Genomic DNA, 13928 nt, shown 5'->3' with positions numbered 1-13928 from the left:
GGTGTGTCCAAACTTTTGACCGGTGCTGTATATCATTACTAATGAATACTGACAGTAAAGCCCCCCTGGATGTTACATATTTCAAATATATATACTGCAACATACATTTGTTTCTCCATAAAAGGCCAACAGTCCATGATTCAACCCGCTCCATACATCTGCCATTGACAGTAGTGCGTGACACACTGACTAATTTAGGGTTACAAAAGTCCTGGAATTTTCAATAAATTCCCTGGTTTTCCCAAAATCCTGGTCGGAGGATTCCCGGAATCAGGAAAGAATAAGCAGGAAATCCAGAATCCTTCAACATGGATTTCTGGAAAACCAGGGAATTTATTGAAAGTTCCCATAATTTTGCAACCCTAGTCACAGTCACATCATGGTAGATTGGCTTTAGTTTGGACCGAGGGGGTCAGGTTCAGGGCAGCGGGTCTCCAGGGGCTTTGCTCAACATCTTTGGCCTCCTGAAATATACCGCACGCCCCCTTGTTATTGCCCCAGGGCATGGGATGTAATGGTCAGCTACGAATGCACTACAGAGAATACTAATGAGGGTTCAGAAGGGATGTTTTTTTTTGTGCAGGAAGATGGTTGATACCTGAGAGCGATTTACTGCTCTAGAATTGGCACTTGTTTCAAACCCACTACGGGAGCTTCTTTTACAATAAACAATCCTGGTGTTCGCTTGGGTAAATAAGCACGGTACCGTGGGATGTTCTGTCGCTTCCCGCGTTTAGTATCTTTAATTAAAACCTCAGGTTAGGTTCTGTCCTGTTTTAGTCTTATGGCTTTTCAAAGGGCTTCATGATGAAGGGATGTTAATTTTCTGAATGGTTGCATAACAACTGAGAGAAGCTGGGTAACATGAGAGAGCTTCAGAAACACTGCTATTCTTACTGTATACTTATTGCCAGGTCTTAGTGACGGATCAGTCACTTTTACGACAAGGTATGGGTCCCCTCTATGGCTGTTTCATATAGGACAAATTCTGTGTAAATTGGCTTGTAATTTTTGGCCAATACCAAAAAGTCAGAGCAGAGCAGGGAAATCCCATTAGTTGCTTCGCAAGCCAGTGTGATGGAGGTATCACATTGACTTCACACATTGACTTCTTTACTGTTACCATTCTGGCCCAATGTGTTTCGGAAGGGTCTCCTGTGAGGACGGTGTCTGTTTTTCTTTTTATTACCTTAAGAGAAGGCCACAACAGCCACCACTGTACAAACCTCTGCCATCCATAGGATGATAAATAATTTAAATCCATTTTTCCTCTCCGGAATGCCAATGTAACTCCCTTGGACTATAACTCAGAGACACAAGAGCCCAACTATGTTGTGTAGATGGCCTCTCATCTACACAACATAGTTACTGGCGGTACGGTGTGTATGCTCTAGTGAAGTTCATAGCCGCCATGGATGTTAGACAAGGCCATAAAGCTTTGCAAGCTCCGATTCCCATAACTGAGAGAATCCAGGTTTCGCCTAAGTTAAAGAAGGGTAGCAAATCAGTCATGACATACAGTTTGAGAGGAGCACTCCAGGAAGTTTGGGGTTTCTAAGTTGCCTGTAAACTGTGAGTGTTACCAGGGGAGCTTGTCTGAGCTGTTTCCATTCCGCCATCATTCTAACTGTCTGTATAATGCTACAGATAAAATGAAACACTAATAGATGTAGAAATCAAATACACTTCCTCCGCACACAGAATACAAATTGACAGAATTTAATGGCATAAACTTATTTGCTCATCACAGCGATTGTGTCGTAAACCACTTTTGACATTAATTTGAGGGCAATTTGAAAGTGAAAGGACAACTCAATACGTGATCCTCTCCTCCGCCAACGCACGGTACTCTGCTGAGTGCGGCTGATACTGGGCTGTGGTGGCTGAGCATGAGCAGGAAGCTAGAGCAGCACCTCTGTATTCTTAATCAAATCACTGTCATTGCCAACACCTGTAGTCCTTAATATTCTCCCAATCTCTCTCCCTCACTGCCTCGTTTCCATCCCAATGAACTCAAATTGACAAGTTCAGGCAGATGAGGGATACAAGCAAACCCTTTAATTTATGTTAGGGAAATAGAAAGCCAGCCAGTGATAGGTTGAATGATGATGGGATAAGGAGGTGGGAGAGAGAGAATGTTTAAACCTTGAATGGAACAAATGTTCTCTCTGGAAGGGCAATAGTAAAGGGCTTACATGTGTTACATATATATACTGTATGTTACAGGAGAAGGTCAATTTGGGAAATATATACGTATAGGTTAAGTTTAGAATCACAAAAAGTGTATGCAGAGATTTGTAGCTAACAGCATTAATGGAAAATAAATATGAAAAATATATTATGAGGTTACGGCTGTTGGTGAACTGAACAATGTCCAAAGCCAAACCTGGCAGGCTGACATGGTTAGAGTCAGATGCTTCATGCCCCTGACATGGTAATAGTCAGAGGAGTCATGCCCATAGGGGACACAGTGGCACGTGGCCCTCAGATCACATTCCTTTCAATCTTTTACCCAGATTTTAGCAGAGACGCAGAGAAGCAAATTTCGTTTCTTTAAAAAAATAACCCCCAGTCAGGAAGATAATTTTAAATAGAATTAAGCAGAATGATAATGCCTCTAGATTGCAGGAAAAAGCTGGTTTAGGATTTTGAAAAATGAAAAATTCTCCAACTGGTGTTAACATAATATTATAAACCGGATAGTTTGGCTCCTGGATCCTGATTGGCTGAGGGTGGTATGACAAAAAAATGTATTTTTACTGTTCTAATAACATTGGTAACCAGTTTCTAATAGCAGTAAGGCACCTCAGGGGTTTGTGGTATATTGCAACTCCGCATTGCGTCATGCGTAAGAACAGCCCTTAGCCATGGTATATTGGCCATATACCACAAACCCTCATGCCTTATTGCTTAATTATACCATGGCATTGTTAAATACTTGTTTCTGATTGGCTTGAAGGGCATTCTAGAGCGTGCATTATGTCCCTATAACACACAGTACATTTGCACGGTAGAATTCAATGGCTATAGTTAATTCTTACATATTCTATGTTTGAGCTGCTTTTGAAAGCAAAGGTTGAAACGAAAACATTATTGGCATTGTTGAATTGGATTTTCATAATTTTATTTATTTATTTATTTTACCAGGTAAGTTGACTGAGAACACGTTCTCATTTGCAGCAACGACCTGGGGAATAGTTACAGGGGAGAGGAGGGGGATGAATGAGCCAATTGTAAACTGGGGATTATTAGGTGACCATGATGGTTTGAGGGCCAGATTGGGAATTTAGCCAGGACACCGGGGTTAACACCCCTACTCTTACGATAAGTGCCATGGGATCTTTAATGACCTCAGAGAGTCAGGACACCCATTTAACGTCCCATCCGAAAGACGGCACCCTACACAGGACAGTGTCCCCAATCACTGCCCTGGGGCATTGGGATATTGTTTAGACCAGAGGAAAGAGTGCCTCCTACTGGCCCTCCAACACCACTTCCAGCAGCATCTGGTCTCCCATCCAGGGACTGACCAGGACCAACCCTGCTTAGCTTCAGAAGCAAGCCAGCAGTGGTATGCAGGGTGGTATGCTGCTGGTTAATGGCAAGCTAGGGCTAGCTAAACTAGCAAGTCTGTTTGTTTGGTCACCATGGCAACTACTGTAGCAATCTAGTAAATTTGCTCGCTACTTCAGTGGATGGTGAAGGGATAATAAACTCGGGGCGCTATATGTTTTCTGGAAAAGAATCCAACTCCACAGAAGGTCAGTTCCAGTCTGCTAGTGCGTCATGACTTGTGGAACACTTTCCACATACTTCATTATTTTCCATAGAACACATAGCCCCTCAATTGATTACCCCAATAGAATACAAATCATAATGCTGTAAAACAAAGACACAAAACAAATTGATTGGAAAGGTATACATCCCTAGAATAAAACAGAGGCTATTTCTGCAATGGCCAGAAAATATTATGACTGAAATGGCCTTGAAGAAACAACAGAAACTTAACATTTTCAGAGCTCATATATACTTCTTGGGAGTTTCCTAATGCATTTTAGCTGAAAGTTCTTGATAGAATTATTAAACGGCAGTCCTACAATCTAAGCTAGATGCCCTCAATCTCACACAAATCATCAAGGAACCCACCAGTTACAACCCTAAATCCGTAAACATGGGCACCCTCATAGATATTAACCTGACCAACTTGCCCTCCAAATACACCTCTGCTGTCTTCAATCAGGATCTCAGCGATCACTGCCTCATTGTCTGTATCCGCTACGCGTCCGCGGTCAAACGACCACCCCTCATCACTGTCAAACGCTCCCTAAAACACTTCTGCGAGCAGGCCTTTCTAATTGACCTGGCCCGGGTATCCTGGAAGGATATTGACCTCATCCCGTCAGTTGAGGATGCCTGGTCATTCTTTAAAAGTAACTTCCTCACCATCTTCGATAAGCATGCCCCGTTCAAAAAATGCAGAACTAAGAACAGATGTAGCCCTTGGTTCACTCCAGACCTGACTGCCCTCGACCAGCACAAAAACATCCTGTGGCGGACTGCAATAGCATCGAATAGTCCCCGCGATATGCAACTGTTCGGGGAAGTCAGGAACCAATACACGCAGTCAGTCAGGAAAGCAAAGGCTAGCTTTTTCAAGCAGAAATTTGCATCCTGTAGCTCTAACTCCAAAATGTTCTGGGACACTGTAAAGTCCATGGAGAACAAGAGCACCTCCTCCCAGCTGCCCACTGCGCTGAGGCTAGGTAACACGGTCACCACCGATAAATCCATGATAATCGAAAACTTCAACAAGCATTTCTCAACGGATGGCCATGCCTTCCACCTGGCTACTCCAACCTCGGTCAACAGTTCAGCCCCCCGCAGCTACTCGCCCAAGCGTCCCCAGCTTCTCCTTTACCCAAATCCAGATAGCAGAAAAAAAAAGAGCTGCAAAACCTGGACCCATACAAATCAGCTGGGCTTGACAATCTAGACCCTCTATTTCTGAAACTATCCGCCGCCATTGTCGCAACCCCTATTACCAGCCTGATCAACCTCTCTTTCATATCGTCTGAGATCCCCAAGGGTTGGAAAGCTGCCGCGGTCATCCCCCTCTTCAAAGGGGGAGACACCCTGGACCCAAACTGTTACAGACCTATATCCATCCTGCCCTGCCTATCTAAGGTCTTCGAAAGCCAAGTTAATGAACAGATCACTGACCATCTCGAATCCCACCGTACCTTCTCCGCTGTGCAATCCGGTTTCCGAGCCGGTCACTGGTGCACCTCAGCCATGCTCAAGGTACTAAATGATATCATAACCGCCATCGATAAAAGACAGTACTGTGCAGCCATATTCATCGACCTGGCCAAGGCGTTCGACTCTGTCAATCACCATATTCTTATTGGCAGACTCAGTAGCCTCGGTTTTTCTAATGACTGCCTTGCCTGGTTCACCAACTACTTTGCAGACAGAGTTCAGTGTGTCAAATCGGAGGGCATGTTGTCTGGTCCTCTGGCAGTCTCTATAGGGGTACCACAGGGTTCAATTCTCGGGCCAACTCTTTTCTCTGTATATATCAATGATGTTGCTCTTGCTGCGGGCGATTCCCTGATCCACCTCTACGCAGACGACACCATTCTGTATACTTCTGGCCCTTCCTTGGACACTGTGCTATCTAACCTCCAAACGAGCTTCAATGCCATACAACACTCCTTCCGTGGCCTCCAACTGCTCTTATACGCTAGTAAAACCAAATGCATGCTTTTCAACCGTTCGCTGCCTGCACCCGCCCGCCCGACTAGCATCACCACCCTGGACGGTTCCGACCTAGAATATGTGGACATCTATAAATACCTAGGTGTCTGGCTAGACTGTAAACTCTCCTTCCAGACTCATATTAACTTTTACTGCCTCAGAAACCCGGATCCGGGAACCCCCCCCACCCCCCCACACTGATTAGCATCGCTAGCATAGCGTCACATTTAAATAGTAGCATCTAAATATCATTAAATCACAAGTCCAAGACACCTAATGAAAGATACAGATCTTGTGAATAAAGTCACCATTTCAGATTTTTTAAATGTTTTACAGGGAAGACAAAATATGTAAATCTATTAGCTAACCATGCTAGCAAAAGACACCCTTTTCTTTGTCCACCATTTTTTCTCAACACCAGTAGCTATCGCCAATTCGGCTAAACTAAGATATTGATAGCCACTAACCAAGAAAAAACCTCATCAGATGACAGTCTGATAACACATTTATGGTATAGGATAGGTTTTGTTAGAAAAATGTGCATATTTCAGGTATAAATCATAGTTTGCCATTGCAGCCACCAACACAAATCTCACCAAAGCGACTAGAATTACTACAGAGAGCAACGTGTATGACCAATTTACTCATCATAAAACATTTCATAAAAATAGACAAAGCATAGCAATGGAAAGACACAGATCTTGTGATTTCAGACAATATTTCAGATTTTCTAAGCGTTTTACAGCAAAAACACAATAAATCGATAAGTTAGCATACCACATGTGCAAACGTCACCCCAGCATGAATTCAAGCCAAAGGGAGCGATATCGTTATCATCGCCAAAAGATATAATTTTTTTCACTAACCTTTTCAGAATTCTTCCGATGACACTCCTGTAACATCATATTACAACATACATATATTGTTTGTTTGAAAATGTGCATATTTAGCCATAAAAAACCATGGTTATACAATGAAAATAGTAGCAAATCAAGCCTCAACATGTCGGACGCCATCTTTCATAGTGATCTAGTTTAATCGAAAGCTAATCATCTACTTGACTAAAAAATACAGGGTTGACAGGAATCGAAAGACAAATTAGTTCTTAAACATCTCTAATCCAAAATCAAATATAGAATCGGCTTTCTATTTCGCAACAAAGCCTCCTTCACTCACGCCGCCAAACTTACCCTGGTAAAACTGACTATCCTACCGATCCTCGACTTCGGCGATGTCATCTACAAAATAGCTTCCAACACTCTACTCAGCAAACTGGATGCAGTCTATCACAGTGCCATCTGTTTTGTTACTAAAACACCTTATACCACCCACCACTGCGACCTGTATGCTCTAGTCGGCTGGCCCTCGCTACATATTCATCGCCAGACCCACTGGCTCCAGGTCATCTATAAGTCCATGCTAGGTAAAGCTCCACCTTATTTCAGTTCCCTGGTCACGATAACAACACCCACCCGTAGCACGCGCTCCAGCAGGTATATCTCACTGATCATCCCAAAAGCCAACACCTCATTTGGATGCCTTTCCTTCCAGTTCTCTGCTGCCTGTGACTGGAACGAATTGCAAAAATCGCTGAAGTTGGAGACTTATTTCCCTCACCAACTTTAAACATCTGCTATCTGAGCAGCTAACCGATCGCTGCAGCTGTACATAGTCCATCTGTAAACAGCCCACCCAATTTACCTACCTCATCCCCTTACTGTTTTTATTTATTTACTTTTCTGCTCTTTTGCACACCAGTATCTCTACTTGCACATGATCATCTGATGATTTATCACTCCAGTGTTAATCTGCTAAATTGTAATTATTCGCTCCTATGGCCTATTTATTGCCTACCTCCTCATGCCTTTTGCACACAATGTATATAAGACAAATTTTCCCCCCTACTGTGTTATTGACTTGTTTATTGTTTACTCCATGTGTAACTCTGTGTTGTCTGTTCACAATGCTATGCTTTATCTTGGCCAGGTCGCAGTTGTAAATGAGAACTTGTTCTCAACTAGCCTACCTGGTTAAATAAAGGTGAAAAATAAAAAAATAAAAAATAAAAACCAGTCACTTTTGGAATATCATATCTTATGAACTAAAACAGTATATTAAACGTAGTTAAAACATACTGAAAATAAGTTCTCACAATATGTTCAAGGTTAATTTCATAAAAAATGACTCATACATCAAGGCTTTAAATTCAACCCATTACAAAGCCTTGGTAGATGAACACCCCACTGACCTTAGGGTCATCTTCAGAGCCATGAGTAGTGGTTAAGCTGGGTAGGCAGTGTAACCGATTAGCAATTCCCAGTCATATTTAATATTCAAGAACAAATCTAGACCATTCCATCTGACGCCCATATGCTACTCCAATGGTTCCATGATATCAAATTTGATGTCATCAAATCTGAAGCATGTCAATTGCTCTTGAGCAGCCATGACCTCCTTTTAGAATTTCAAGAATACTTTATGTAAAAAATATAACCAATTTGACAACGTGTGAATAGTTATAGAAAATCTATTCTAACCATCTTTGACATGGATTACAGGATGTGTTGAACACACAGCGCCCAGGGCATAGTCGCAGTTGACTGTTAGTTCTGGAATTATTATTTATTCAGAACGTGAATCGTTGATGACGAACAGCAGCAAGGCGCGTTAATAATGGGGTAAGAAATAATGCACGAATACTTCACATGAGTGGGGCTGTTTTAAATTGTAGCTTACAAGTGGGTCCTGAGTAGGATAAAGAATTGAACTAGCTATCAAAATTCTAGGCCAGCGTGAAACCCGTTGGAGCATAACATGCTGACCAGACCGGACACGATGCGTCGCAAAATAAATGTAGAAATCCATGTTATTCAATTATTGCGCCAACGAACGTCTGTGTTACCAAGGGCTAAATAGAAGTCATTCCTATTTCTGACGTAGATCGCGCTGCAAGTCCTGCCTCTCTAGCTAAATTGCCATACATGTTTAATGCTTTTCGACCTGTCCCCAAATTAATGTCATTGGTTCAGAGTTTGTTTTGATATTTTAACCTGCGTGGTGATCGCGTTTGGTGTAGGGGGACAAAATATATTTATGCAAGATAGCGCACGCATAAAAACATGAAACATGAAAACAGGGCGATAACAACACACTAAAAGCTGTCGAGAGAATAAAAACGAGAGGGGAGAAGAGAGAGAGCGGGGAAGAGAGTGAAAGAATGAGCGTAGACAAATTGGGGATGGATGAATGAGGATAAGAAAATAAATACACTATAAATGAACAATGTATTACAATGTTTTAAATTGTTCATTGGCGTCAACATGATCTGTAATTAGTCAAATTTTATACCCACATATAAGTGGATTTCTTTCGCAATCATTTGGTAAAATGTTTTATGCTAGGCTTCTAGTTGCCTACTAGTTACTGTTCAAATGTATTCCCTTTAAGAGCCTAACTGATTGACATGGTTAGGTTAGCTCACATTACCCGCTGATTTGAATTAAAACCACAAAAAAATGGAAACCTCAATAAACGAAGTTGTCCGCATGTTGACTTTATCTAGTTTAATAGACACATAGCCTAACAACCCGGCGTCATTAAGGCTACGAAAAACTGATGCAAATAAAGTTTGTCCCCCTAACAGACCCCGAGCATACATGAACCCAGTTTGGTTGCCTAATAGCGTTGCCTGTCCAGTCATATAGGCTACTGCGGACATATATACAGCGTTGTCAGGGTTACTAATGTATTAAGCATTTAATAATTAGGTAGTTAATAAAATAACTCACCTCGGTTCTACAACGGTGCTTGGTTCGACACGTCTGCAAGAGCTCTGACCAGTACCTGTCAAAGGTAGGTTACATCAAACACGACCACCGAGCGCGCCGCCAGTGCGTGTCCACGTATCAACACATCTTATTCCTGTAAATTGACAGAAAACGGAATTAATAAAAATAATAAATTGCATTTACTATCACCATGGTAGCTTGGAATGAACACTTCTGGTTATTTTGGCTCGGTGGTTATCCATGAGTGGGGCAAGGCATCCTGTTTGCGCTGTGCTACCTTCTTTCCGAACTGGATATGGGAGTCCCATGATCGCTGCCATAGCAGATCAGGTAGCGGTTTTAAAACAGTAGGTAAGACCACAACAGTAAACTGCCACTTTTTTTGTTCCTCCTGTAGCCCAGCCTGGTCTCATAGACTAGACTAGACGTAACAGCCAGCTGTAGCGTACAGTTCATTGTGCTCGAAGGAACGGACTAGACTTGCCACTCCTACGCGTAATGCAAAACTCCCCTCCCCCTCATCCGACTCCTGTACTTTACAGACTACTGCTTCCGTGCTGTGCTCAGTATGATAACATTACTATTCGGCTTTGACTGCCCTCTGCACGGTGGCATCAGTTGTCCCATTTGATTCCGTGCAAACCATTCTCTCTGATCTACATTCATTAAAAGTAATCATTTTATCTCAGCGGGAATGCTAAGATTACCTTCTGGAAAATGATAGACAATAAGAAATGGAGAGGTAGGTGACTGCATGACCTATCTATGAGTCATTATAAGGTACATTACATTGTATCAGCCATAAATGTGTGAGCCACTCTTGCATGATGAAAAACTTTGGCTGCGACCAAAAACTTGCTTTAACTCCCCAAGCTAATGACTATCCACTGGGCACAGCACAGACCTCACTTCAACTTCTAGTTTTGATTTACATTTGGTTGAGTTGTCAACTAACCTGAATTCAACTTGAAGTCAACAAAAAAAGGTCACCATTTCATTAGATTTAGGTTAAATGTTGTGTGGAAAAATTAAGAAATTCCCTTTGATTACTTTTTTCAAATCCAATCAGTTTTCCACATTAATTCAACGTAATCACATAGAATTTGTCTGTTGAAATGAAGTGGAAACAATGTTGACTCAACCGGTTTTGCCCAGTGGGTGCGGCTTTAGTTCAGTGGGCTAACCCGTCTTCTGGCATACAGATGACCTGGGATGACTGTGGAGAGGTGGTTAAAGGGGGAGTGTATGAAGTTTGCTTGACTACATTGTCACACAACTATATCTCAAATCTGAAGATTAATGTTAGCTCCCTGAGCGGATGCCGTGGGCTTTAGTTAACTGAGCTCAAATAGTCTCTGAAGTTGCACAGACACCTTGGGTCGATACTGTCAGATTCACCTGTCTATCATGTAAAACATGGAATATACTGTATTTCAACTATTATGTAAAAAAGGAGTAAGTGGCTGGGGAAAGAAAGAAAACAATGTCAGTCTCTTCCTGTGTAGCCCAATGATTTAGAGAGAAAGAAAGAGAGATGCCACTTTCCAATTCCATCTTGAATCACAGGTGCAGAAAAGTAACTATTGACAATGAATCAAGGTGGGAACATAACTTTATTTTCTGGAAATTACATTTCTCTCTGTATATGAATTCCCCCTACCCCCTCCCACACATTGCTCTGTGAGCAATCGACCCACTTTCCTGTTCAAACTACCGTTGCTAATTGGCTCGCGGGGCTTTCATTCAAATCACATCTATTTTTTATGACTGCTGTGTAGTAGTGACTGAATGATTATTTTTCCCCAGTATAAAAAACATTACATCTTCAAATCTACATGCACCTTATTTGTGAATATACTTCAGAACCAAATTATAGCGCCATGGAGCTGACAGAATATAGATTTCATGATAATGATATGGAAGAGATATATGCCTGCTGCAGATATGGAATATGTAATTACACTCTCACAGAGGATTCAGAGGGCTTTAATGCTTATTCAGCCTCACAATGCTGTACACAGACAGTATTAAGCCTATCTATCCAATTGTACACTCCCAAACAAGTGTTCAAGTTGAATACCATCAGTCCTCCTTATACACACAAGAGTAAATCAGTGATCTTGCTCACTCAAGGCTTACCGTCTTTTCCATTCCCAGTTATAGTCGTGGAGCACACGAGTCCCCAAAGCACTGTCACAATCTGTTTTATGACTCCATTCCATCACACTGGGTGAAAGCAGTGTGGAAAGGCTAATTTAGGGCTCCTAATCTGTTCACAGTATTAGCTACAGAGTATATGCAGGAAATGTAAAATGTGTAGTGTATTTGAGGTTTTAAAAAGGCTTCTGAAGTTTGTAATTTTCCCTTACAAAAAATCTATCAACCCCGACAAAAATGGGCATTAATTATAATCCATATGATAATTCACATTTCCTGTTGCTGCAGAATTATTTTGCTGCTGTAGCAAACTGGCTCAATTTAAGATCCTACATCTGTATAGACTCATGTCCTCAGAGCATGTCCTCAGAGAGGAAAACACAGTAGTAGCTACATACAGTAGTATAGACCTATGTCCTCAGAGGGCTGTTCACAGTTGTAGATACACAGTATAGACCATGTCCTCAGAGGGCTGTTCACAGTATAGACCATGTCCTCAGAGGGCTGTTCACAGTTGTAGATACACAGTATAGACCATGTCCTCAGAGGGCTGTTCACAGTACTAGATACACAGTATAGACCCATGTCCTCAGAGGGCTGTTCACAGTAGTAGATACACAGTATAGACCATGTCCTCAGAGGGCTGTTCACAGTTGTAGATACACAGTATAGACCATGTCCTCAGAGGGCTGTTCACAGTAGTAGATACACAGTATAGACCATGTCCTCAGAGGGCTGTTCACAGTTGTAGATACACAGTATAGACCATGTCCTCAGAGGGCTGTTCACAGTAGTAGATACACAGTATAGACCATGTCCTCAGAGGGCTGTTCACAGTTGTAGATAAACAGTATAGACCCATGTCCTCAGAGGGCTGTTCACAGTAGTAGATACACAGTATAGACCATGTCCTCAGAGGGCTGTTCACAGTACTAGATACACAGTATAGACCATGTCCTCAGAGGGCTGTTCACAGTACTAGATACACAGTATAGACCATGTCCTCAGAGGGCTGTTCACAGTTGTAGATACACAGTATAGACCATGTCCTCAGAGGGCTGTTCACAGTACTAGATACACAGTATAGACCATGTCCTCAGAGGGCTGTTCACAGTACTAGATACACAGTATAGACCATGTCCTCAGAGTAGGGAACAGAGTGGGGCTTGGGTGTAGAGAAGTACGCTGAACTGATCTAAAAGTCAAAGAGGTTACGGGGGGCGAGGAGACTTAATGATACATTTCTCCCATTGGTCGGTACTGATCCATGGCTGTATTTATACATCACCTGGCTGAGGGGAGAGAGGGAGAGAGTGACAGCAAGGGGAGGAGAGGAGGACGGTAATCCTGTGGCGCTCCGGGAAAAGGTAGTGTGGTGTGGTCATTATCACTCCCTTCAGCACAAGCACTTCCTCAGGAGACCAGAGATGAGCAGCTAGTAGGACTCATATACACTGCTCAAAAAAATAAAGGGAACACTTAAACAACACAATGTAACTCCAAGTCAATCACACTTCTGTGAAATCAAACTGTCCACTTAGGAAGCAACACTGATTGACAATAAATTTCACATGCTGTTGTGCAAATGGAATAGACAACAGGTGGAAATTATAGGCAATTAGCAAGACACCCCCAATAAAGGAGTGGTTCTGCAGGTGGTGACCACAGACCACTTCTCAGTTCCTATGTTTCCTGGCTGATGTTTTGGTCACTTTTGAATGCTGGCGGTGCTTTCACTCTAGTGGTAGCATGAGACGGAGTCTACAACCCACACAAGTGGCTCAGGTAGTGCAGCTCATCCAGGATGGCACATCAAGGCGAGCTGTGGCAAAAAGGTTTGCTGTGTCTGTCAGCGTAGTGTCCAGAGCATGGAGGCGCTACCAGGAGACAGGCCAGTACATCAGGAGACGTGGAAGAGGCCGTAGGAGGGCAACAACCCAGCAGCAGGACCGCTACCTCCACCTTTGTGCAAGGAGGAGCAGGAGGAGCACTGCCAGAGCCCTGCAAAATGACCTCCAGCAGGCCACAAATGTGCATGTGTCTGCTCAAACGGTCAGAAACAGACTCCATGAGGGTGGTATGAGGGCCCGACGTCCACAGGTGGGGGTTGTGCTTACAGCCCAACACCGTGCAGGATGTTTGGCATTTGCCAGAGAACACCAAGATTTGCAAATTCGCCACTGGCGCCCTGTGCTCTTCACAGATGAAAGCAGGTTCACACTGAGC

At 42.7% G+C, this 13928-nt stretch overlaps 1 protein-coding gene across 1 annotated transcript in view; it reads right to left on the bottom strand.

Moving 5' to 3' along the window:
- Positions 1–10091, bottom strand: part of LOC129837386 (G protein-activated inward rectifier potassium channel 4-like) — a 35031-nt gene extending 24940 nt beyond the window's left edge. Inside the window, exons 1-2 of the mRNA XM_055903515.1 lie at positions 9823–10091; positions 9546–9678 (exon numbers count right to left, since the gene is read on the bottom strand). The gene's annotated coding sequence lies outside the window, so the exon portion shown is untranslated. The remainder of the gene's footprint in view (positions 1–9545; positions 9679–9822) is intronic.
- Positions 10092–13928: the final 3837 nt, after the last annotated feature.

Source organism: Salvelinus fontinalis, chromosome 38, assembly GCF_029448725.1.
Source record: "Salvelinus fontinalis isolate EN_2023a chromosome 38, ASM2944872v1, whole genome shotgun sequence".
In the NCBI taxonomy this organism is placed as follows: Eukaryota; Metazoa; Chordata; class Actinopteri; order Salmoniformes; family Salmonidae; genus Salvelinus; species Salvelinus fontinalis.
The sequence above is the reverse complement of the archived record's forward strand: the minus strand, read 5'-3'. Positions and strand labels throughout refer to the sequence as shown.